Raw genomic sequence first — 23,099 nt, 5'->3', positions numbered from 1 at the left:
ATTATGTGTCGGGAGGAATTTCTTTTCTGGTCCAGTCTATTTGGAGTTCTGTATGCTTCTTGTATGATCATGGGCATCTCTTTTTTTATGTTTGGGAAGTTTTCTTCTATTATTTTGTTGAAGATATTAGCTGGCCCTTTAAGTTGAAAATCTTCATTCTCATCAATTCCTATTATCCGTAGGTTTGGTCTTCTCATTGTGTCCTGGATTACCTGGATGTTTTGAGTTAGGATCCTTTTGCATTTTGTATTTTCTTTGACTGTTGTGTCGATGTTCTCTATGGAATCTTCTGCACCTGAGATTCTCTCTTCCATTTCTTGTATTCTGTTGCTGATGCTCGCATCTATGGTTCCAGATCTCTTTCCTAGGGTTTCTATCTCCAGCGTTGCCTCGCTTTGGGTTTTCTTTATTGTGTCTACTTCCCCTTTTAGTTCTAGTATGGTTTTGTTCATTTCCATCACCTGTTTGGCTGTGTTTTCCTGCTTTTCTTTAAGAGCCTGTAACTCTTTAGCAGTGCTCTCCTGTAAATCTTTAAGTGACTTATGAAAGTCCTTCTTGATGTCCTCTATCATCATCATGAGAAATGTTTTTAAATCTGGGTCTAGATTTTCGGTTGTGTTGGGGTGCCCAGGACTAGGTGGGGTGGGAGTGCTGCGTTCTGATGATGGTGAGTGGTCTTGATTTCTGTTAGTAGGATTCTTACGTTTGCCTTTCGCCATCTGGTAATCTCTGAAGCTAGCTGTTTTAGTTGTCACTGTTAAGAGCTTGTTCTTCAGGTGACTCTGTTAGCCTCTCATTTTTTAAATTTAAACTTGATTTATTATGTGTGTGTGACAGAGGAAAATGCATGCCACAGTGATCATGTGGAGGAAAAGGACAGATAGTTTTCAGAAGTTGTTTCTCTCCTTCCATCATATGTTCTTGCAGTCAGACTGAAGTCATATGATGGTAAAGAAGCATTGAGCCAATTTGCTGGCCCTAGGAATTTTTCTTAATATTTTCCATACACTATATTCTGATCATGGTTCCCCTACTATAACTCTTCCCAGATACTCCCCAGCCATCCAACTTCATTTCCTTTCTTTTTATTTCTTTTTTTTTTCCATTTTTTATTAGGTATTTAACTCATTTACATTTCCAATGCTATACCAAAAGTCCCCCATATCCACCCACCCCCACTCCCCTGCCCACCCACTCCCCCTTTTTGGCCCTGGTATTCCCCTGTACTGGGGCATATAAAGTTTGCAAGTCCAATGGGCCTCTCTTTCCAGTGATGGCCGACTAGGCCATCTTTTGATATATATGCAGCTAGAGTCAAGAGCTCCGGGGTACTGGTTAGCTCATAATGTTGTTCCACCTATAGGGTTGCAGATCCCTTTAGCTCCTTGGCTACTTTCTCTAGCTCCTCCATTGGGAGCCCTATGATCCATCCATTAGCTGACTGTGAGCATCCACTTCTGTGTTTGCTGGGCCCCGGCATAGTCTCACAAGAGACAGCTACATCTGCGTCCTTTCAATAAAATCTTGCTAGTGTATGCAATGGTGTCAGCGTTTGGATGCTGATTATGGGGTGGATCCCTGGCTATGGCAGTCTCTACATGGTCCATCCTTTCATCTCAGCTCCAAACTCCGTCTCTGTAACTCCTTCCATGGGTGTTTTGTTCCCAAATCTAAGGAGGGGCATAGTGTCCACACTTCAGTCTTCATTCTCCTTGAGTTTCATGTGTTTAGCAAATTATATCTTATATCTTGGGTATCCTAGGTTTGGGGCTAATATCCACTTATCAGTGAATACATATTGTGTGAGTTTCTTTGTGAATGTGTTACCTCACTCAGGATGATGCCCTCCAGGTCCATCCATTTGGCTAGGAATTTCATAAATTCATTCTTTTTAATAGCTGAGTAGTACTCCATTGTGTAGATGTACCACATTTTCTGTATCCATTCCTCTGTTGAGGGGCATCTAGGTTCTTTCCAGCTTCTGGCTATTATAAATAAGGCTGCTATGAACATAGTGGAGCATGTGTCCTTCTTACCTGTTGGGGCATCTTCTGGATATATGCCCAGGAGAGGTATTGCTGGATCCTCTGGTAGTACTATGTCCAGTTTTCTGAGGAACCGCCAGACTGATTTCCAGAGTGGTTGTACAAGCCTGCACTCCCACCAACAATGGAGGAGTGTTCCTCTTTCTCCACATCCTCGCCAGCATCTGCTGTCACCTGAATTTTTGATCTTAGCCATTCTGACTGGTGTGAGGTGGAATCTCAGGGTTGTTTTGATTTGCATTTCCCTGATGATTAAGGATGTTGAACATTTTTTCAAGTGCTTCTCTGCCATTCGGTATTCCTCAGGTGAGAATTCTTTGTTCAGTTCTGAGCCCCATTTTTTAATGGGGTTATTTGATTTTCTGGAGTCCACCTTCTTGAGTTCTTTATATATGTTGGATATTAGTCCCCTATCTGATTTAGGATAGGTAAAGATCCTTTCCCAATCTGTTGGTGGTCTTTTTGTCTTATTGACGGTGTCTTTTGCCTTGCAGAAACTTTGGAGTTTCGTTAGGTCCCATTTGTCGATTCTCGATCTTACAGCACAAGCCATTGCTGTTCTGTTCAGGAATTTTTCCCCTGTGCCCATATCTTCAAGGCTTTTCCCCACTTTCTCCTCTATAAGTTTCAGTGTCTCTGGTTTTATGTGAAGTTCCTTGATCCACTTAGATTTGACCTTAGTACAAGGAGATAAGTATGGATCGATTCGCATTCTTCTACACGATAACAGTTGTGCCAGCACCAATTGTTGAAAATGCTGTCTTTCTTCCACTGGATGGTTTTAGCTCCCTTGTCGAAGATCAAGTGACCATAGGTGTGTGGGTTCATTTCTGGATCTTCAATTCTATTCCATTGGTCTACTTGTCTGTCTCTATACCAGTACCATGCAGTTTTTATCACAATTGCTCTGTAGTAAAGCTTTAGGTCTGGCATGGTGATTCCGCCAGAAGTTCTTTTATCCTTGAGAAGACTTTTTGCTATCCTAGGTTTTTTGTTATTCCAGACAAATTTGCAAATTGCTCCTTCCAATTCGTTGAAGAATTGAGTTGGAATTTTGATGGGGATTGCATTGAATCTGTAGATTGCTTTTGGCAAGATAGCCATTTTTACAATGTTGATCCTGCCAATCCATGAGCATGGGAGATCTTTCCATCTTCTGAGATCTTCTTTAATTTCTTTCTTCAGAGATTTGAAGTTTTTATCATACAGATCTTTCACCTCCTTAGTTAGAGTCACGCCAAGATATTTTATATTATTTGTGACTATTGAGAAGGGTGTTGTTTCCCTAATTTCTTTCTCAGCCTGTTTATTCTTTGTATAGAGAAAGGCCATTGACTTGTTTGAGTTTATTTTATATCCAGCTACTTCACCGAAGCTGTTTATCAGGTTTAGGAGTTCTCTGGTAGAATTTTTAGGGTCACTTATATATACTATCATATCATCTGCAAAAAGTGATATTTTGACTTCCTCTTTTCCAATTTGTATCCCCTTGATCTCCTTTTGTTGTCGAATTGCTCTGGCTAATACTTCAAGTACTATGTTGAAAAGGTAGGGAGAAAGTGGGCAGCCTTGTCTAGTCCCTGATTTTAGTGGGATTGCTTCCAGCTTCTCTCCATTTACTTTGATGTTGGCTACTGGTTTGCTGTAGATTGCTTTTATCATGTTTAGGTATGGGCCTTGAATTCCTGATCTTTCCAAAACTTTTATCATGAATGGGTGTTGGATCTTGTCAAATGCTTTTTCTGCATCTAACGAGATGATCATGTGGTTTTTGTCTTTGAGTTTGTTTATATAATGGATTACATTGATGGATTTTCGTATATTAAACCATCCCTGCATCCCTGGAATAAAACCTACTTGGTCAGGATGGATGATTGCTTTAATGTGTTCTTGGATTCGGTTAGCGAGAATTTTATTGAGGATTTTTGCATCGATATTCATAAGAGAAATTGGTCTGAAGTTCTCTATCTTTGTTGGATCTTTCTGTGGTTTAGGTATCAGAGTAATAGTGGCTTCATAAAATGAGTTGGGTAGAGTACCTTCTACTTCTATTTTGTGAAATAGTTTGTGCAGAATTGGAATTAGATCTTCTTTGAAGGTCTGATAGAACTCTGCACTAAACCCATCTGGTCCTGGGCTTTTTTTGGTTGGGAGACTATTAATAACTGCTTCTATTTCTTTAGGTGATATGGGACTGTTTAGATGGTCAACTTGATCCTGATTCAACTTTGGTACCTGGTATCTGTCCAGAAATTTGTCCATTTCGTCCAGGTTTTCCAGTTTTGTTGAGTATAGCCTTTTGTAGAAGGATCTGATGGTGTTTTGGATTTCTTCAGGATCTGTTGTTATGTCTCCCTTTTCATTTCTGATTTTGTTAATTAGGATTTTGTCCCTGTGCCCTTTAGTGAGTCTAGCTAAGGGTTTATCTATCTTGTTGATTTTCTCAAAGAACCAACTCCTCGTTTGGTTAATTCTTTGAATAGTTCTTCTTGTTTCCACTTGGTTGATTTCACCCCTGAGTTTGATTATTTCCTGCCGTCTACTCCTCTTGGGTGAATTTGCTTCCTTTTTTTCTAGGGCTTTTAGATGTGTTGTCAAGCTGCTAGTATGTGCTGTCTCCCGTTTCTTCTTGGAGGCACTCAGCGCTATGAGTTTCCCTCTTAGAAATGCTTTCATTGTGTCCCATAGGTTTGGGTACGTTGTGGCTTCATTTTCATTAAACTCTAAAAAGTCTTTAATTTCTTTCTTTATTCCTTCCTTGACCAAGGTATCATTGAGAAGAGTGTTATTCAGTTTCCACGTGAATGTTGGCTTTCCATTATTTATGTTGTTATTGAAGATCAGTCTTAGGCCATGGTGGTCTGATAGGATACATGGGACAATTTCAATGTTTTTGTATCTATTGAGGCCTGTTTTGTGACCAATTATATGGTCAATTTTGGAGAAGGTCCCGTGAGGTGCTGAGAAGAAGGTATATCCTTTTGTTTTAGGATAAAATGTTCTGTAGATATCTGTCAGGTCCATTTGTTTCATAACTTCTGTTAGTTTCACTGTGTCCCTGTTTAGTTTCTGTTTCCACGATCTGTCCTTTGAAGAAAGTGGTGTGTTGAAGTCTCCCACTATTATTGTGTGAGGTGCAATGTATGCTTTGAGCTTTACTAAAGTGTCTCTAATGAATGTGGCTGCCCTTGCATTTGGAGCGTAGATATTCAGAATTGAGAGTTCCTCTTGGAGGATTTTACCTTTGATGAGTATGAAGTGTCCCTCCTTGTCTTTTTTGATAACTTTGGGTTGGAAGTCGATTTTATCCGATATTAAAATGGCTACTCCAGCTTGTTTCTTCAGTCCATTTGCTTGGAAAATTGTTTTCCAGCCTTTCACTCTGAGGTAGTGTCTGTCTTTTTCCCTGAGATGGGTTTCCTGTAAGCAGCAGAATGTTGGATCCTGTTTGTGTAGCCAGTCTGTTAGTCTATGTCTTTTTATTGGGGAATTGAGTCCATTGATATTAAGAGATATTAAGGAAAAGTAATTGTTGCTCCCTTTTATTTTTGTTATTAGAGTTGGCCTTCTGTTCTTGTGGCTGTCTTCTTTTTGGTTTGTTGAATGATTACTTTCTTGGTTGTTCTAGGGCGTGATTTCTGTCCTTGTATTGCTTCTTTTCTGTTATTATCCTTTGAAGGGCTGGATTCGTGGAAAGATATTGTGTGAACTTGGTTTTGTCGTGGAATACTTTGGTTTCTCCATCTATGGTAATTGAGAGTTTGGCCGGGTATAGTAGCCTGGGCTGGCATTTGTGTTCTCTTAGTGTCTGTATAACATCTGTCCAGGCTCTTCTGGCTTTCATAGTCTCTGGTGAAAAGTCTGGTGTAATTCTGATAGGCCTTCCTTTATATGTTACTTGACCTTTCTCCCTTACTGCTTTTAATATTCTATCTTTATTTAGTGCATTTGTTGTTCTGATTATTATGTGTCGGGAGGAATTTCTTTTCTGGTCCAGTCTATTTGGAGTTCTGTATGCTTCTTGTATGATCATGGGCATCTCTTTTTTTATGTTTGGGAAGTTTTCTTCTATTATTTTGTTGAAGATATTAGCTGGCCCTTTAAGTTGAAAATCTTCATTCTCATCAATTCCTATTATCCGTAGGTTTGGTCTTCTCATTGTGTCCTGGATTACCTGGATGTTTTGAGTTAGGATCCTTTTGCATTTTGTATTTTCTTTGACTGTTGTGTCGATGTTCTCTATGGAATCTTCTGCACCTGAGATTCTCTCTTCCATTTCTTGTATTCTGTTGCTGATGCTCGCATCTATGGTTCCAGATCTCTTTCCTAGGGTTTCTATCTCCAGCGTTGCCTCGCTTTGGGTTTTCTTTATTGTGTCTACTTCCCCTTTTAGTTCTAGTATGGTTTTGTTCATTTCCATCACCTGTTTGGCTGTGTTTTCCTGCTTTTCTTTAAGAGCCTGTAACTCTTTAGCAGTGCTCTCCTGTAAATCTTTAAGTGACTTATGAAAGTCCTTCTTGATGTCCTCTATCATCATCATGAGAAATGTTTTTAAATCTGGGTCTAGATTTTCGGTTGTGTTGGGGTGCCCAGGACTAGGTGGGGTGGAAGTGCTGCGTTCTGATGATGGTGAGTGGTCTTGATTTCTGTTAGTAGGATTCTTACGTTTGCCTTTCGCCATCTGGTAATCTCTGAAGCTAGCTGTTTTAGTTGTCACTGTTAAGAGCTTGTTCTTCAGGTGACTCTGTTAGCCTCTATGAGCAGACCTGGAGGGTAGCACTCTCCTTAGTTTCAGTGGGCAGAGTATTCTCTGCAGGCAAGCTCTCTTCTTGCAAGGCAGGTACCCAGATATCTGGTGTTCGAACCAGACTCCTGGCAGAAGTTGTGTTCCACTCACTAGAGGTCTTAGGATCACGTGTGGAATCCTGTGTGGGCCCTTGGGGGTGTCAGGCGACTCAGCTGGCAAGGTAGCCGGGGCTCGAGTGGAGTGGAAGGGGTTTGTGCCCCAGATCAAGCCCGGGTAGCCTGCTTCCCTATGTACCGCAGTCTCAAGTTCCACGCGATTGGATTGGGGTAGGCGCTGTGTTCCACTCACCAGAGGTCTTAGGGTCCCGTGGGGAGTCCCGTGTGGGCCCTTGCGGGTGTTGGGCAAGACTCTGCTGTCAAGGTAGCCCGGGGCTCGAGTCTCGAGTCGAGCAGAAGGGACTTGTGCCCCAGATCAGGCCCGGGTAGCCTGCTTCCCTATGTACCGCAGTCTCAAGTTCCGCGCGATTGGATTGGGGCAGGCACTGTGATCCACTCACCAGAGATCTTAGGGTCCCGTGGGGAGTCCCGTGTGGACCCTTGCGGGTGTTGGGCAAGACTCTGCTGGCAAGGTAGCCCGGGGCTCGAGTCTCGAGTCGAGCGGAAGGGACTTGTGCCCCAGATCAGCTTATTTCTTTATAAAACAAACGAAAAGAAGATACAAACCAACCAGAATTAAACACACAATGACATACATGCACAAATGGAAACACAAAATTAGAAGCCATAATACTCAATTGTGATAAAAACTGCATGGTACTGGTATAGAGACAGACAAGTAGACCAATGGAATAGAATTGAAGACCCAGAAATGAACCCACACACCTATGGTTACTTGATCTTCGACAAGGGAGCTAAAACCATCCAGTGGAAGAAAGACAGCATTTTCAACAATTGGTGCTGGCACAACTGGTTGTTATCGTGTAGAAGAATGCGAATCGATCCATACTTATCTCCTTGTACTAAGGTCAAATCTAAGTGGATCAAGGAACTTCACATAAAACCAGAGACACTGAAACTTATAGAGGAGAAAGTGGGGAAAAGCCTTGAAGATATGGGCACAGGGGAAAAATTCCTGAACAGAACAGCAATGGCTTGTGCTGTAAGATCGAGAATTGACAAATGGGACCTAATGAAACTCCAAAGTTTCTGCAAGGCAAAAGACACCGTCAATAAGACAAAAAGACCACCAACAGATTGGGAAAGGATCTTTACCTATCCTAAATCAGATAGGGGACTAATATCCAACATATATAAAGAACTCAAGAAGGTGGACTTCAGAAAATCAAATAACCCCATTAAAAAATGGGGCTCAGAACTGAACAAAGAATTCTCACCTGAGGAATACCGAATGGCAGAGAAGCACTTGAAAAAATGTTCAACATCCTTAATCATCAGGGAAATGCAAATCAAAACAACCCTGAGATTCCACCTCACACCAGTCAGAATGGCTAAGATCAAAAATTCAGGTGACAGCAGATGCTGGCGAGGATGTGGAGAAAGAGGAACACTCCTCCATTGTTGGTGGGAGTGCAGGCTTGTACAACCACTCTGGAAATCAGTCTGGCGGTTCCTCAGAAAACTGGACATAGTACTACCGGAGGATCCAGCAATACCTCTCCTGGGCATATATCCAGAAGATGCCCCAACAGGTAAGAAGGACACATGCTCCACTATGTTCATAGCAGCCTTATTTATAATAGCCAGAAGCTGGAAAGAACCTAGATGCCCCTCAACAGAGGAATGGATACAGAAAATGTGGTACATCTACACAATGGAGTACTACTCAGCTATTAAAAAGAATGAATTTATGAAGTTCCTAGCCAAATGGATGGACCTGGAGGGCATCATCCTGAGTGAGGTAACACATTCACAAAGAAACTCACACAATATGTATTCACTGATAAGTGGATATTAGCCCCAAACCTAGGATACCCAAGATATAAGATATAATTTGTTAAACACATGAAACTCAAGAAGAATGAAGACTGAAGTGTGGACACTATGCCCCTCCTTAGATTTGGGAACAAGACACCCATGGAAGGAGTTACAGAGCCAAAGTTTGGAGCTGAGATGAAAGGATGGACCATGTAGAGACTGCCATATCCAGGGATCCACCCCATAATCAGCATCCAAACTCTGACACCATTGCATACACTAGCAAGATTTTATTGAAAGGACCCAGATGTAGCTGTCTCTTGTGAGACTATGCCGGGGCCTAGCAAACACAGAAGTGGATGCTCACAGTCAGCTAATGGATGGATCATAGGGCTCCCAATGGAGGAGCTAGAGAAAGTAGCCAAGGAGCTAAAGGGATCTGCAACCCTATAGGTGGAACAACATTATGAACTAACCAGTACCCCGGAGCTCTTGACTCTAGCTGCATATATATCAAAAGATGGCCTAGTCGGCCATCACTGGAAAGAGAGGCCCATTGGACTTGCAAACTTTATATGCCCCAGTACAGGGGAACACCAGGGCCAAAAAGGGGGAGTGGGTGGGCAGGGGAGTGGGGGTGGGTGGATATGGGGGACTTTTGGTATAGCATTGGAAATGTAAATGAGTTAAATACCTAATAAAAAATGGAAAAAATAAATAAATAAATAAATAAATAAATAAATATCTACAAAAAAAAAAAAAGAAGCCATAATACTCAAGCAAAAGACCAATAAGACAAAAAATGCCCCAACAATATGGCAGAAAGGGTCAAACGTGCCACTGAGTTCATGTTGTGTTGGCCATCTACTGTGAGCATTGGGGCCTACCCTTAAGTGCGATTAACCCAGTGAGTCTCCACTGAAGAAAGCTAATTTATCCTTTGAATGGATGTCAATAGCTTCTTGGTTAGGGATGGAAGCCCATGTCCTCTTATATCGTACTAGGAGGACCCCAGTAAGAGGCCCTGGAAGTTTATAAGTGAATTATTTGCTTTCTGAATCCTATTTGTCAAATGAACACACCACTCAGGGTACAGCCTCCTCCTGCCCCCGGCTGAGCCTTATCCCTTTTCCCTTCTCCCTGGAGATAATGACAATACTGATTTCTAAAATCACAAATTTGTTTTGCCCATTTTTAAAATTGAAATCGCATATTTATTTATTTAAATACACTAATAAATATAATAATTGCAGTAAATAAAATGAGTATAATTCCATTCTCTATAGTTAGACTTTGAAAATAAAGTGGTTGAAGGAATGTAATATATTTACATCTATACTGAACTGAAATTCTAACTAAGGCAACACTATTTTCCTTTTTTTAATTGGATATTTTATTTGTTTACATTTCAAATGCTGTCCCCTTTCCCAGTTTTCCCTCTGCAAATCCTCCTATTCCATCCCCCCTTGCTCTGCTTCTATGAGGGTGCTCTCCCACCCACCCACTCTAGCATCACCACCCTAGCATTACTCTACACTGGGGCATCAAGCCTTCACATGACGAAGGGCTTCTCCCATTGATGCATAAGGCCCCTTAAGTTCCTTCAGTCCTTCCCCTAACTCCTCCATTGAGATCCCTGTGCTCAGTCTGATGGTTGGCTGCAAGCATCCCCATCTGTATTGGTCAGAATCTGGCAGAACCTCTCAGGAGACAGCTGTATCAGGCTCCTGTCAGCAAGCTCTTCTTGGCACCCACAATAGTGTGTAGGTTTGGTTTCTGCATATGGGATGGATTTCCCAGTTGGACAGTCTCTTGATGCCCTTTCCTTCAGTCTCTGTTCCACTTTTTGTCCCTGTATTTCCTTTAGACAGGAGCAATTCTGGATTAAAATTTTGGAGATGGGTGGGTGGCCCAATCTCTCAATCAGGGGGCCATGCCTAACCACTAGATATGGTCTCCACAGGTTCTCATTCCCTTTGTGAAGTGTTTCAGCTATTGTCATCCTCATGGGGTCCTGGGAGGCTCTTGTTTTCCTGGCATCTGGGACTTTCTCGTTGCTACCCCACCTCCCCATCCCCCATTGCTATACACCTCTGTTTATCCTGACCCTCTGTACATCTCCTCCATCTCCTTCCATACCTGATTCTGCTCTTCTTTTTCCCCTCCCTCTCCTCTCTTCCTCCCAAGTTCCTCCCACCCTCTACTTCCCTTGATTATATTGTCCCCCCCATCTAAGGAGGACTGAAGCATCCATTCTTTGGTCTTCCTTCCTATTGAGCTTCATGTGGTCCATGAATTATATCATGGGTATGTATGCTCTTTGCCTAATATCCACTTATCAGTAAATATATTCCATGTGTGTTCTTTTGTGACTGAGTTACCTCACTCAGCATGATATTTTTTAGATCCAGCCATTTGCCTGAGAATTTCATGAAGTCATTGTTTTTAATAGCTGAATAGTATTGCATTGTATAAATGTACCACATTTTCTGTATTCATTCCTCTGTTGAGGGGCATCTGGGTTGTTCTCAGCTTCTGGCTATTATAAATATAGCTGCTATGAACATAGTGGAGCATGTGTCCTTATTACTTGTTGGAGCATCCTCTGGTATATATGCCCAGGAATGGAATATCTGGATCCTCAGGTAATACTATGTCCAATTTTCTGAGGAACTGACAGACTGATTTTCAGAGCTTGCAAACCCACCAGCAATGGAGGGTCTTCTTTCTCTACATCCTCACCTGCTGTCACCTGAGTTTTTTACCTTAGCCATTATGACTAATGTGAGATGGAATCTCAGGGTTGTTTTGATATGCATTTTTCTGATAACTAAGGATGTTGAAGTTTTCTTTAGGTGCTTCTCAGCCATTCGAGTTTCCTCAGTTGAGAATTCTCTGTTTAGCTCTGTCCCCCATTTTTTAATAGGGTTATTTGGCTCTCTGGAATATTCAGTCTGTTATTCTATTTCTTTTTATTGGAGAATTGAGTCCATTGATGTTAAGAGATATTAAGGAATAGTGGTTTTGCTTCTGTTATTTTTGTTATTAGAGGTGGAAGAATGTTTGTGTGGCTATCTTCTTTTGGGTTTGTTAAAAGTTTACTTTCTTGCTTTTTCTAGGGCATAGTTTCCCTCCTTGTGTTGGAGTTTTCCATCTATTATCCTTTGTAGGGCTGGATTTGTGGAGAGATATTGTGTAAATTTGTTTTTGTCATGGAATCGCTTGGTTTCTCCATCTATGTTAATTGAGAGTTTTGCTGGGTATAGAAGTCTGGGCTGACATTTGTGTTCTTTTAGGGTCTGTATAACATATGCCCAGGATCTTCTAGCTTTCATAGTCTCTGTTGAGAAGTCTGGTGTAATTCTGATAGGCCTGCCTTTATATGGTACTTGACCTTTTTCCCTTACTGCTTTTAATATTCTTTCTTTGTTTTGTGAATTTGGTGTTTTGATTATTGTGTGGCTGGAGGAATTTCTTTTTTGGTCCAATCTATTTGGAGTTCTGTAGGCTTCTTGTATGTTTATAGGCATCTCTCTATCTTAGGTTATGGAAGTTTTCTTCTATAATTTTTGAAGATATTTACTGGCCCTTTAAGTTGGGAATCTTCACTCGCTTCTATACCAATTATCCTTAAGTTTGGTCTTCTCATTGTGTCCTGGATTTTGGATGTTTTGGGGTTAGAAGATTTTTGCATTTTGCATTTTCTTTGACTGTTGTGTCAATGTTTTCTATGGTATCTTCTACACCTGAGATTCTCTCTTCTATCTCTTGTATTCTATTGGTGATGCTTGTGTCTATGACTCCTGATCTCTTTCCTAGGTTTTCTATCTCTAGGGTTGTCTCCCTTCGTGATTTCTTTATTGCTTCTATTTCCATTTTTAGATTCTGGATGGCTTTGTTCAATTCCTTCACCTGTTTGGATGTATTTTCCTGTAATTCTTTAAGTGATTTTTGTGTTTCCTCTTTAAGGGCTTCTAGTGTTAACCTGTGTTCTCCTGTATTTCTTTAAGGGAGTTATTTATGTCCTTCTTAAAGTCCTCTACCATCATCATGAGATATGATTTTAAATCAGATTCTTGCTTTTCCAGTGTGTTGGGGTATCCAGGGCTCGCTGTGGTAGGAGAACTGGGTTCTGATGATGCCAAGTAGACTTGGTTTCTGTTGCTTATGTTCTTACCCTTGCCTCTCACCATCTGGTTATCTCTGGCAATAGCTGGTCTTGTTGTCTATGACTGTGGCTTATCCCTCCTGCAAGCCTGTGTGTCAGTACTCCTGGGAAACCAGTTATCTCAGGGAAGAATTCGAGTATCGAGAGCACAGGGTCAGCTCCAGGGTACAGACAGAAACCAGAAGCCTGTCCCTAGATGTTCCTTGGTTCCTGTGTCGTGATAGCTCTGGATGGGTCCCTCTTGGGCCAGGGATTTGAGCAGAAGTGGTGGTCTTACCTGTGCTCACAGGCATGTCCACACTCCTGGGAGACCAGCTCTCTCCCAGCAGTATTTGTGTATGGAGCACTGTGGCACAGCATCAGCTCTGGGTGCAGACAGAAACCCATCAACACTATTCTCTAAAGTCTTCTTTCAGTAAACTCCCATATACTTAGAATTTTGTCTTAGTTCCTTTTAGGAGAGGGATTCATGGAATTGTAGCAATAAGATGTCATCAGTTATCATAAATGAAAGATGTAGACATGTTTCTAAGCTTCACATAATACTATACAGAATGGTAGATTTGAAGTTTGTTTTGCCCATTTTTGAAAACTGTATATAAACAGAATCTCACAGCTGTGATGCAGTGTGTATTCTTTTGCATTTAGTTTCTTTAGCAACATTATACATATGGAATGTATTCATATGATGTCTCAACACTTAGTTCCCTTTTATTGCGCTGTGATAGTTCATTGAATAGATATAGTTTTTAAAAATTCCATTTTACTTCTGATGGAAATTTGGCTGTCCAATTTGGGAGTAACAAATAATGTGTCTGTAAGGAAAAGAATAGAATCTAGAAATAGTTGTCAAAACTTAACATCTGATAAAAGTGGAAATTCTTAAGTAAGGGTCCAATATCAGGATAGTTCATAAAATTAAATAGATTTAAAATATTCAGAAGAAAATGGAATTTCTCATTGATAAGAGCAAGCGTGTATTAGTCATTAAATGGTGTTATGGTACAATTGTCTGTTCATTCAGAAAAAAAAATTAGAGTAAATTCCAATCTTATACCAGACACAAAAATCAATTGAAACTTAATTGAAATCTAAATAGAAAAAATAAACACTAAATGTACCATAAAACATTTATCTATTTCAACATCCCAAGGGATAACTATTTTATCATTTTGGAAATGCAGGCGTTGAGTCTCAGAAAGATCGTGTAGCTTACCTGGGGTCACACAGGCCTCATACAGGGAGTTTAGAAAACACCCATAGATGCTTTGTGCTCTAGATGTGCCCATTAGGTGAACTATCCTTATGTGTGTTCACTCAACCCAGCTAAGAATTCTTAACACATAATCTTCTCTGACAGCCAGAGCATGGCCCAGACCTCCAGGAATCTATTCAAAGTTCAAAATGATACTCATGTAAAACCTTCCATTCTCACAACCTGAGTCCCCTAGCAAGGCTCATCCATTTTCTGAATGCCATAGAGAAGAGATCCATGCCATCAAAAAAGGGAATGCAGGGCTGTAACCACATGACTTGGAAACATAGTGGTGATTGTCCTGAGGAGAAATGAGTAACTCCCTCCCAAAAAGGCAGGATGGGCCTTGGAGTCCAACTCCATCTCTTCTTTTCAAGAAGCTTCCTCCAAGAGAACGAGAACCCAGTCACTGCATTTTTTTAACCACCAGAACTGCCAGGCATTTAAAAGACTATAAGGGACAAGAGACACATATTAAGCATCTGAATGTAGGACTATATTAGGAATGTTGTAAAGAGCACAGGGAAGCATGATTTAGTTCATTTCATGGTAACATAATAAAACACACGAGGCCAGGCACTTTATAAAGAAAATGGGTTTATTTGTTCATGGGTTTGGAAGCTGAAAGTCTACAGCAGGTGGCTATTTCTGTTTGGCCTTCTACCACAACATGGTGTTGTCATCATCTTAGAAGCATGAAAGGGGGATAAAGCAGTCATGTGTTGACAGATTCAGGGGCTAGTCTTGCCCTTCTTAAAACAACTGTTCTCACAGAAGCTAGCTCACTCCACAAGAATAGCATTAATCTCTTGAGAGTGTAAGGCCTTCATTACCTATTCATCTTGCACTGAGAAGGTTCCAGTACCACATACAGTCACCACACTGGGGACCAAGCTTTCAATAGGTAAACAAACATTCAGGGGATACAATCAAACCATCTTCAAACCCTAGTGGGATGTGGTTGGCTTTCTCCATCTTCCACAGGACCTGCAGCCTCTTCTGTGCCTTCCTGGTTCTTCAGTATTTTCTTTCCTTTTTTACTTTCTTATTTTTAAGTGTTGTGGTTTGAATTCTAGGACCTCGTGCTTACTAGTAAACACTGCCACTGACCCACATCTCCAGCCTTTCCTCAATCCCTTTCAAAGCACTGCTACTCTTAGTCTCCCTCCTAGTCCTTATCACTTCCAAGGCCAAGGCACTATCCCATGCACACAGTTTCTCCAGCCACTCCCTCATGCCCCACATTCCAAAGAGCTTTCCTCACATCTCTCCATTCCCCTACATAAATCAGAAGACAACCCCTTGGGAAAGCATGCCTTTGGAACTTCAGGCAAAGCCTGAACCAGAGAGAGTTTGAAAAATCTGCAGTAGACTCAGGGTGAACTGCCGAAGTGAAGCGTGCATTGGACAGGAGTAAAGAAAGTAGACACGTGGGTGACAGGCATCAGCATAACTGTGAAGGATCCAGTATGCCACACTGAAGACAAATGGCCATAACCAATGACTAATAAATTCATTGAAAAGGATATAGTGGGAAATGCTAGGCCTTTTCTCCACAAATGTATAAGATATAACAGAAAGACATATGGATACCTCCTATCTTGAAAACCCAGACCTTCTGCTAAGTATTACTATAGGACATACTGCTCAGATGATCAGAATACTGCCTAACGGCCTCTACTCCTCTGACAAAACAAGGGAGCCATATCTGTCAAGCAACACTCAGCAGAACTCAGAACCTTCAGGTTCCTCTTCCAGGCTCATCACTAAGATGAACAGGAGTCTTGGCTCCTATCTCTGTTCAGAACAACAACAAGCACCATGCACATATCTCATCCATCCATGCCCTGATCTAGCCTCTAGAATGCATTGGGGAGCTTGGAGAGCAATATGCATTTCTCTAAATTTCTCTCAGCCTCTCCCATCTCCCTCACCAATTCTTCCTTCTCTTCCCTAACTGCTCCCTCTTTCCCTCCTTCAGTCTTTTATTCATTTTCCTCCTATAAAAATTTGTTCACAAATAATTTGAACCATTTCTCATTAATAAAAAACACAAATTATCATTATTTTAATACCATTTTGTACATGATGGTGAATTTATTAGTCTAAATATTCAGCACTTAAGACTGTTGCATCCAACAAAACTGCTATTCACATAAATTGACAAAAGACCTAACTTATTTAAAAAAAGATCCATAGTTTTTGATGCAGAAATAAAGCATGGACTTCACATAATGAATATTACATAAAGTAAAATCCAGTATCGATAAAATTTGATATGAACAATATCTAATCAATACATCAGATTTTGTTTCTGGGTTTAAGTGGAAAAGAATATACCCAAATGAAAATGATTTCAGTAGAGTTAACATTTTTTGAAATGGTCTAACTGTGTTATGTAGAAAATTGATCAAGGGATTAAATTGACTTAATGGAATCACTCTGTAAAATATTATCTGGATGGAAAGTCCATCTAAGTTGATATATTTCTAATTAAAATTGTTAAGTTCAAAATGTTCTCAGAGCCAAAAGAGCAGGAGAAATTGTTCTCAAAGTCAAAAAGGAAGGGTCAACATGTTGAGGTCAGAATGTCCTGTAACATAACAAATGTGGACACCATACTAGGTCACATCAGTTTGTCCCTTCACTTCTAGAAGAAAGAAGAAAAAAATGACTACGAGATTCCATACAGGTAATCTAGTTGTACAAAGATATACGAGCTGCACAAGCACCTAGAACATTAGGAAAGAAAGAAAGAAAGAAAGAAAGAAAGAAAGAAAGAAAGAAAGAAAGAAAGGAAGGAAGGAAGGAAGGAAGGAAGGAAGGAAGGAAGGAAGGAAGGAAGGAAGGAAGGAAGGAAGGAAGGAAGGGAAAAATTACCTCCATTAAAAGACTACATCAGTAGAGCTTATCTATAAAACTACTGTGAAGACCAAATGAGAAAGTCCCAACAAGGTGCTCAGCTCTGGGCACAGGAAGAACACAATGAATACTAGTGAGTATGGACATCGAAAATAGCAGGAGGATTTGAGAAGCTGAAGAAGAATCACACATTAGCCATGAGACTAGGCTAGCATCATAGAAGCTCACTGCATGCCTCACAATCCTCTTTCAAATTCAGTTCTGACCAGTCCTACTCACTTTCCAGGGCTCACACTGGTATGCAGACATCTACCCATCACAAGAAGGATGCCCTTGAGCCTTGTTCTGCCTCTGCCTCTCTCATCCTCACCTGGAAAATATTTATGTGTCCTTCACAACCCAAACTAATGTCATTCCCTCTATGAATTTTCTATTGGCTCTCCTACCAAGCTCCCAGAGCCTTTTATCCATATTTTATCACCTCACATTATCAGCATTTGTTGCTCTTTCCCCATTACATAAAGAGCTTCTTGAAGCTCATTTTCACTTAGACTTTTGAGCACCTGACACCCAGGGGATACCCAGCAAATGTTTTGGGGAGCCAGCTTTACTAATAATGCCCAAAACTGGGCTAAACCTTCCCTGTGGAAAGATTCCTTCATGTAATCTATCCTATATTGCAAACAGAATTAGATTGTATTTTCTTTGCCTAAGAACACTTCTGGCTGGGAAGAGATGCTTTGATGAAATGCCAATTTAATGCTAAGAGAAGGTTCTGGAACATTTCACCTGCAAAGGATTGTGACCGGTGGGTTTGTTAGAAGTCTTCCTAAACAACAAAGATCTCATTACTTACAGTCAAGGAGATTCGGGCACTGTCACCCTTGATGGGCACAGAATCCCTGGGCAGTTATGCCACTGTAGCTTTTAGAATTATTTGATGCTAGAGTTAGATTCTACTCCAATTCTCACTCGTGGCATTTTTGAGATTTTAACATGTTGAGGAATTACAACAATAAGGGTACATTTGTGCTTTCGAATTTTATATTCTCTCTCTCTCTCTCTCTCTCTCTCTCTCTCTCTCTCTCTCTCTGAATGTATGTGCAACAAGTCTTTATTTTCTCTTCAAAGGTTTTGTCAAACCAGTGTTTGTTAATGACAAAATCACTCATTGGTGTCTTTTATAAAAACTTAGGATCACTAAGAAAATAATTCTGATAGTGATGCTAAGCTACCTGGAGGATGATGGGAGGTTGACAGGGGCTCAAAGAATAAGATTCCAACAAAAAAGGGGGAGTTATGTCATTAGAAGGCTTTGATGGTGGAATCTGGACCTTTCCACTAAAATGATACCAGAACCTTCTTTTTCTGAAGATACTTCCCTACCATATCTCAAGGCCCTGAAACTGTAGAACTTGAGCGTATTGAGTGGGTCCTAAGTCCAATTAAAGAGCTGTTGGTCTAAGAGATGCATGCCACAACTGTACCCCTAGGGTTATCTTTCCATGCTCATCATTGCTGTGTCCACAGGTATAGTCTTTTATTTTTCAACATCTACTTTTATTTTTTTATTGGTATTTTATTGGTTATTTTATTCATTTACATTTCAAATGTTATTTCCCTTCCCATCTTCCCCTCCACAAATCCCCATCCCCTCCCCTACCCCCTGCCTCCAAATCCTACTTGTAATATGGGTTCTTAAACACTTTAACCTCCCTTCTAGCTCACTACCCACCACCGGTAGTGGAAAAGAAAGGTTATTAGGATACTGGGGAAGGGGACCTGTTTAGAAATTGTTCTTTGGAGCAAATCCCATCTGGGTTGTCAGGAAATCAGCTGTTCAGTTCACAGGATTCAGTAGCAGCAACTCGATCCACTTGCAAACACTTCATGAATATACCAGCAGTTCAGTTCAATAGTGAAAGGATAGCAAACAAGAATCAGCAGTGTTGGCATGACCTAGCAGGAACAGCCAGGCCTCTGCTACATCGACACAAGTCAGCAGGAGCGACCAAGACCACCAGGGACACCAAGAGAAGTTTTCTCTGTGCTTCTCTCAATGAAGTGAAGATCAGAGAAGACATGAAACTAAGAAGCTTTGCAAAGCTAGGTATGCAAGCAAGCCCCCATCACTGTCTGTTGAGTCCTATTTATACTCCCTCCAAACATCACACATCCTCCATGTGTCTTGCCTCAGCATGTGAGTCTGTCTTAGCAAAATCCATGTGAGTCTATATGAACATCACAAGAAGTGTTTTGGTGTTTCTCTCTATGGAGTCATGACAAATGAAGCTCAACAAAGCAATATAAGGAGAACCAGTACATGTACAGTCATTTGAACAAAAAAAACAAAAACAAACAAAAAAAAAACCACTTCTAATAGTCCTGAAGGCTCTTAAGTACATAGTGTTGACATTTGATAAGTGTAGCAAAAAATGTTTTGTTTTGTTTTGTTTTGTTTTGTTTTTAATGTATAATTTACCCTATCTCCAGCAAGGCACCTTGTTCTCATCTCATGGAGACTCTGACCCAGAGCTCCGAAATCTCTCCACCCAGCTCACTAAGTTCTCATGGCAGGTCACTGCCATGCCAACCCCATACTTCCAAATTCCCCTGGCTGACTGTGGTACCCCGCCATCGTACCTTTTCTCTGGAACTCAGTTGAGTTGCCATGTGAAGGAAAACACCATACAATCTTAGTTTAGAACCAAAAGGAAACACAATCACTGGGTGCAGCAACTAGCATCCTAATATTAAGTCCTATTAGTAAATCCTGCAGTAGCTGATCCCAATGGATTCACTACCTGAACCAAGGGTCTCCTCTACCTACATTTTTGTTCCATTGTCCTTCCCATCCAAAAGTCCACTCTCCTTCTCCTGCCTCTGCTGTCCCTCCATCCATCCAACCCAGAAGTCCTGCCTACTTGCCCAGTGATTGGTTTCCTTGAAATCCTTATTCATTAGAAGGGTCACATGAAGTCCTGAGTACTGATTCACTCCTCTTCCCAGGCAGCCCCTCTTGGGGAAGCAGAATTAGCATCAAAATACAAACAGCACCAGAGCTATCCACAACAGGTAAGGAGAAAACAAACACACCTGAGCCAGGGGGAGAAAATGAGGCTCATTCCTTCTATTAGGAACCCTCTCTGGGGATGATGCCATTGATCCAGAAACACTTTTATGACCTGCTCACCTCTTAAAGGTCCCATCTCTTAAGACTGTCACAATGACTATTACATTTCAACAGGACCTTTTGAGGGGCACTCAGAGGAACAGACAGCTCCTTACTAGGGTCTGACCCTGCCTGACACCTTCCTAGATCAGCACTGACTCTTAAACTGGGCAATCATTCAGTTCCCCAGACCCATAGAGCCTTGTCTCACCCCAGGTCTTCATGAAACTTACTCTCCAAAAACTACTTTCTCCACTGGTCATAAGACTGACATCTCCCCCTTTGGGAGCTCATTTCCTCTCCAGTGTCATGTAACCACATATCTAAGATAGTGCCCTTTCCATCTCCCCAAGTTATTTTTTCTTATCTCTTTTGCTTTTTATTTCCCCATGGATATTCTTTAACTCCACACTCATGGTTATTAATGATATTTACAGCAATTGCTATAACCTGAAATTACCTTGCTTGTCTGCTTTATCGATCCATGTCTTGTTCTCCTCCTCTTCCTCTTCCTCTTCCTCTTCCTCTTCCTCCTCCTCCTCTTCCTTTTATTCCTTCAATTCCAATCTAGACTGAAAGATCTGTAGAGCCGACGATAATCTTTGATTTAAGCACATGCATACAACAAAAGTGATTACAGGTGTTAATTGGTTCTCCTGCTACTAAACAGGTAAAACATATAACAGACATTGGTTGGAGCTCAAGTGACTGGAGCCTTTGTGTACCTTAGTGGGAATGCACACTGAGAAACATCACAGGGCTTCTAAAGGAAACTAACAAAATACAGCCACACAGTGCCATGGTTCTTCTGCATTAACAGTTCCACCTTCTTCCCAAAGCTGACTTTACTCTATGTTCATTACAATGCCTTTCAGAAGACCTAAGATGTAGAAATAACTTAAATGGCCATCTATGAGCAAAGAGATAAAGACAATATTATGTGCATGTAAACATTGAGATTACTCAGCTTTTAAAAACAATACTGGGAGCTAGGCAGTGGTGGCACACACCTTTAATCCCAGTGCTTGAGGCAGAGCCAGGCAGATCTCTGAGAATTAGAGGCCAGCCTGGTCTACAGAGCTAGTTCCAAGACAGCCAAGGCTACACAGAGAAACCCTGTCTCAAAAACAATGCTGGAGCAGAAGAGATGGTTCAGTAGTTGAGGGCACTTGACTGAAGTTCCACAATCTCCTTAAGAATACATCTCACTAACTGGAATATCTCCTGTTAGGCTCTACCTCTTAGTGATAGCACCACAGACCCAAGACTTCAAACTGCAAGCTCTGGGGGTTCTTGTCATGCAAACTATTGAACGGATGTAAACTTTCAGCGACACATGTAACTCATGGCCTCTTTGTATCTATAATTACAGTGCTGTACTGGACATTTACAGTTTTGTCAAGAGGAAAGAGCTCATATAATAAAAATAACAAAAAAGGACATCATAAGAAATTACATATTTTGAAAACTTGTCAAAAACCATTAACCACAAAATCCAGAAAAATTAATAATATTTCTATTTCTTTACCTGTTTGCTTTGTCTACATATGCTTTCATTGCCTCTTCACATTTCAATTTTGAAAACATAATTTTCTATGAAACAATAGAAAGATTGTTCATATTTTCATTTCTAATGATTGATTAAAGGTTGTTTGTATTTGAAGCTGGAAAGATGGCTCAGTCAGTATTGTGCTTGTTGCACAATCCAGAAGGCCTGGAGTTAGTTAGGATCCCATGCATCCATGTGCAAGCTAGGCAGAGAGAAAGAGAGACAGAGAGAGAGAGAGAGACCCCCAACAGAGAAAAGACAGACAGATCCCTAGAGCTCATTAAATAACTAGATAACTAATCTTACCAAATTATGTGGGTTCAGAAAATGAGATTGAGAACAACTGGAAGACACCCAATGCTGATCTTTGGCCGCCATTTGCATATGCACACATACACACACAAACACTATCACATACATATACCATACGCATACAAATACAAACACACTTTCTCTGCATTTATTTATATAGTATGGGCTGCTTGTGGAGGTCAGAAGGCTGAAGGCAACCTGTAGGAGTCTGTTCTCTTTCTATCATGTGGGTCCTGAGAACTGAACTCAGTCTATCAGGCCAGGCAGAAAAGCTTCTGCCCACTAAGCCATTTCATTAGCTCTGGTTTATTTGAATTGTTTATTGAAGCTTCATAATTTATTATTGGTAATGTCAAGTGCCTTTTCTGAAATGTTTGCAAGTCAGAAACCCTGTTAAATTCCATCAATATGTGAGCTGCAGTGCTTGGATGCCTTCTAGAAACAGCTTTGGGTTAGCACATTTTAAATTCCCATCTGACCCAGTCCTATGTTCTGGTGCTGGATACTGAAGGACATAGTCCTGCTCTGTTATGTCACATCACTGTATAGGTTGTCATGGAAGCAAATGTGGAAGTCATTTCCCATATGAGATGTCCGGTGCTAATTTACCTGTGCCCATAAATGACTGAAAACTACTCAATAGAGCCAAACCAGAATGTAGGCATAAATTTTTTCCAACCTACTTTTAATAAGGGTTCAACCTCTCCTCTAGCCCACCAGCCAGCAGAGGTAGTAGAAGCAAAAAGTTATTAGTATCAGGGAGGGAGAAATGAACCTGTTCAGCAATAGTTCTTTGGGAGTGAGCCCAGTCTTCTTGGGCAGCAGTTCAGTCCCATAGCAAACACCAAATAAGACTCAGCAGCTACAGTCCAGTCCTCTCAGCAAGCAGACACCAAGCATCTTCAGTTCAACCCTGAAGAAACTGCCAGGTTTGCCTGAGGCAAGGAACCTTGAGAGCAGTTCTTGGGCAAGTTTCTCTCAAGGTCAGAGTTATCACAAGTTGAGCTCAATAACACTATGTAAGGCGAACCCATCACATGCATGTATTTAGCAAA

General features: G+C 40.9%; 1 long non-coding RNA gene across 1 annotated transcript in view; it reads right to left on the bottom strand.

Moving 5' to 3' along the window:
* Gm30335 overlaps positions 1–21,166 on the bottom strand; it is a 47,741-nt gene extending 26,575 nt beyond the window's left edge. Inside the window, exon 1 of the long non-coding RNA XR_378478.2 lies at positions 20,644–21,166. This is a non-coding gene — a long non-coding RNA (predicted gene, 30335). The remainder of the gene's footprint in view (positions 1–20,643) is intronic.
* Positions 21,167–23,099: the final 1,933 nt, after the last annotated feature.

The sequence above is a fragment of the Mus musculus genome, chromosome 7, assembly GCF_000001635.26.
Source record: "Mus musculus strain C57BL/6J chromosome 7, GRCm38.p6 C57BL/6J".
NCBI classification, from domain to species: Eukaryota; Metazoa; Chordata; class Mammalia; order Rodentia; family Muridae; genus Mus; species Mus musculus.
The sequence above is the reverse complement of the archived record's forward strand: the minus strand, read 5'-3'. Positions and strand labels throughout refer to the sequence as shown.